Here is a 4,061-nt window from a genome sequence, read left to right as displayed (position 1 = left end):
AATTCTAGTATTGTTGTATGAAAATTTAGATTGAATTATGTATTTGGAAACAATTTGGTGATATTGGAGTCAAATTAGAAAATTTGGGAGCTTGAGCTTGAACTTTGGGGTTGTGGATATTTGCTGATGGTGAATACTTGTGGTGTTCCAAGCATTAGGTAGGAATCGGCCTAGGTATGGTCTCGGTTTCTCGTAATTAAAATATAATGTATCATGAAAACTTAAGCTAGTGGCCTTAAGATAGGAATTGAATTGTGATATTGTGGTTGGTTGATATTGATTATTATGTGTGTGGTTAATGGTTTTGGAGGTTGTGATAGAGGCTTGTATGGATGACTTGTGTGTAATTTGGTATATGTATAATGGTTAATGAATTTGAAGTTGTTGTTGTTACTATATTGGTGGTAAAGTTGATATTGTATTTGATATAAATAATTGATTATGTATATTGAAAATTGTTTGAATTTGAAATATTGAGTTGAGATTGATGAAAGTGGAGACTTGGCAGGTGGTGAGATGAATGAGGAAGTTGGAAGTATGAGTTGAGGATGGAGAATTATGAAACTGAGTTAATTATAGAATTTCGAATGAATATGATACATGAGAATGATTGATGATAAAATGTTGATGAATTAATAATTAATGATTGACTTGAGATTGAATTAATTCTTGAATGAGATACTGGGCAGTAGTAAGGATTGTGGTTCGTCCCGCTTACTCCAGGTAAGTGATTGTGATACCTGGACAGTAGCAAGGATTGTGGTTCGTCCCGCTTGCTTCAGGCCAGTGTATGTGACGCTTGGGTAGTAGCAGCAGTAGTAGATTATTCTACTTGCTCCAGGTTGAGCTTTTAAACACCCGCCTGAGTAGTAGCCGCAGTAGTGATTATTCCACTGGCTCTAGGTTAAGCGGGTAGTAGCATGGGGTTGTAGCTCAAACTCACTTGCTCCACAATGGGTGTTTTTGTCCATGGTTAGCTACCAGGATGTGTCGGGTTAGCTATATAACCGACAGATAATATCATCTGTCATAGGGGAGGCATACATCATATGCATATGTGTGTTTTGCTTGATTGTGCATTAATTAGGCTTGCCTATGCGATTATTATGTTTACCTGCTATATTTGCTACCTACAATAACTGTAATCTAATTGTGTTTGTCTTTGTCTGTTTTGTTTATCTGTGTGGTTCTACCGGAGTTAGGAGGTTCGTGGAGGGAGGTGAGAAGTTGAAGGTTTTAGTTAAAGTTTAATTAAGATTTAAGACCTTAGATGACCTTGATAAACCACTATTTTATGGTTTACATTGTGTATAATTATGTGGTTTTATCATGATCCTTACCCACTTATTCATTAATTTAGCATGCATTTATATTTCCTTCCTGGAATTATTACATGGTTGAAAACTGCTTCCTAGAGACTTTTTATTATGCATTTTAGTTCTCCTTTATCCCATTCGATGCCGTGATCTGTGTTAAGTGTTTCAGGCTTTATAGGGCATGGATGAGTTAGAGATTGGAAGGGAAGCCAGCAACAATGGAAGGAACACAAGAAATTGAGGAGACAACCAGCGAGAGGTGACGCGGCCGCATGGCTCACGCGTTCGCGCGGAAGAGGAGAAATCGCAGTGATGCGGCCGCATGGCTCATGCGACCGCGCGGAAAGGAAAAGCACAAGTGACGCGGAGGCGTGGACGACGCGAACGCGTGGCACAGAAAAACGCGAATGACGCGTCCGCGTGGACGCGATCGCGTGACATGCGCGATCTGCATAATCTGCAGATTTCGCTGGGAGCGGTTTTGGGCCCTGTTTTGACCCAGTTCTCGGCCCAGAACAGCAGACTAGAGCCAGAGAACATGCAGAAACGAAAGAGAACATTCATTCTACACAGTTTTAAGTTTTTAGATCTAGTTTTTTTTACTCCTCCTCTAGGTTTTCTCTCTACACAATTGATACTTTTAGGATATTATATTTCTACTACTTTTGCATTGGGATATTGAGAAGAGTTATTTCCTCATCAAGATTTCGTCATTCTAGTTTGTTCTCTTAACTTGGTTTATCTCTTCTATATTCTTTGCCTTGTTCAATTTTGTCATTGGAATACTTTTATGATTATTTAATACAAGAATTGTTTCTTTCATTTTAATCCATTTTACCTTCCAATAATCATGTCTTCTTTTGATTCCCTTTCATATGTTATGGATTTATTATTTATAATGAGTGAGTAGTTCCCTAACTTGATGGGGAGTTGATTGAAAGGAACCAATTGAGTTGGAAGGCTTGAAAGAAAGATTGTAATTGGGTTTACTGTTGGATTGCCTTCTAGTCACTAACACCAATCCCTTTTGATTAAGTGGGTTGCAATTTGTGAACAGACGTAGCATTCCAACGTGTTTGACTTTCCTTTGCCTAGTAAAGGATAACCAAACAAAATAACCTTTAATTATTAATTAATCTTGAGAGCATTCCAACTATGATAGGGACTCCAACTAATCAACTCCCAGTCAAGGCTTTTATTTACATTGTTCAAATTCATCAATTTAATTTCCTGTCATTCAACTCAAACCTTTTTGAAAACATCTGGTTAATAAAATAGCACACCTTTCTGCAACTCGTTGGGAGACGACCTGTGATTCATACTCCAGTATTTAAAATTTGAATTTCTGTGACATATTTTTAAATTGATAAGTGGATTTCCGGTGAATTAAGAACTATACTAACACCATGCACATTTTCATAATTTTTAATTCACCAATTTTCGCTGCATCAATTTTTGGCGTCGTTGCCGGGGAGTTGCAACAGTGTGTTAATTTATTGATTGGTATTTATTTTTATTGCAATTTTTTTATTTTTTCTTTTCATTCTATCAATATGAACTACACGTTTCTTTCGTTAAATGACGCGTTCGCTTCCTGATCCAAATCCAAGCTTGCCAGTATTTGACCTTGAGATTGAAAGAACTCTTTCACGTATAAGGCAAGCTCGGCGTCGGTGACTCCTCTTTGAGGACGAACCTGAACCGTCATTTAAGGAAGAAACAACCCCCTTTTCTACTGATCCAGTTCATTCACGTACAGGTGACATGGCAGCACCCAGAAGAGTCACCATCCAGGAGGAAGGAGCCCCTGATTTTACGCTCCAACCATTCCAGGCGCACCACCCAGCAGTAGCTGTAGATTTTGAAATAAAATCTTCACTACTCAACTTGATGCCCAAATTTCATGGCTTACCTGCTCAAGAGCCTATCAAGCATCTCAGGGATTTCCAGACCGCTTGTTCTACTGTTAAGCGTGATGGAGCTGATGAAATCTCTATTCTACTAAAAGCCTTCCCGTTTTCTCTGGAAGGAAAGGCAAGAGAGTGGTACTACACTCAGCCCAGAGAAACTATTTCCAACTGGGATACACTTAGGAGCAAATTTCTAGATAAATTTTTTCCAGCTGAAATTGCTGATAAGCTAAGGAAGGACATGTCTATGATCATCCAGGACGAATCTGAAACCCTCTATGAATACTTGGAATGCTTCAATACACTTCGTAATGCATGTCTCCATCATATGATTGACAAGATAGTCTTACTCGATTACTTTACACAGGGTCTGAGACCTCAAGATAGGACCACACTGGAAGGTGCTTGCAATGGTTCTATGAAAAAGCACAAGACTACGAACGAAGCATGGCAATTGATCAGAGACTTAGCTGACTCTACTAGGAATCATAGGCAGAGACAAAGTCGGTCAAGAGCTGTTGCGGAGGTATCCACTAATACAGAGACTACCGCTATAGCCCAGAATCTATGTGAAATTACTAACTTGCTGAAGCAGATGCAACTGAATCAACAACAATCTCAGCAAGTTCAGCCTTCTCCACCACAGCACAGCCAGCAGTTAGTCCCACAAAGAGTGTGCGGCATCTGTGCAGACTATAGTCACTATACCGATGAGTGTCCGCAGCTCCAACCAGAAGACAATACTGTAGCAGCCACTCACAACTTTTATGACCGCCCCAATCAAGGGTACAATCAAGGTGGTAATTATAACCAAGGATGGAAGGATAATTCCGAC

The sequence above is a fragment of the Arachis duranensis genome, chromosome 9 (assembly GCF_000817695.3).
Source record: "Arachis duranensis cultivar V14167 chromosome 9, aradu.V14167.gnm2.J7QH, whole genome shotgun sequence".
Lineage (NCBI taxonomy): Eukaryota > Viridiplantae > Streptophyta > Magnoliopsida > Fabales > Fabaceae > Arachis > Arachis duranensis.
Note: the sequence above shows the minus strand (reverse complement) of the source record.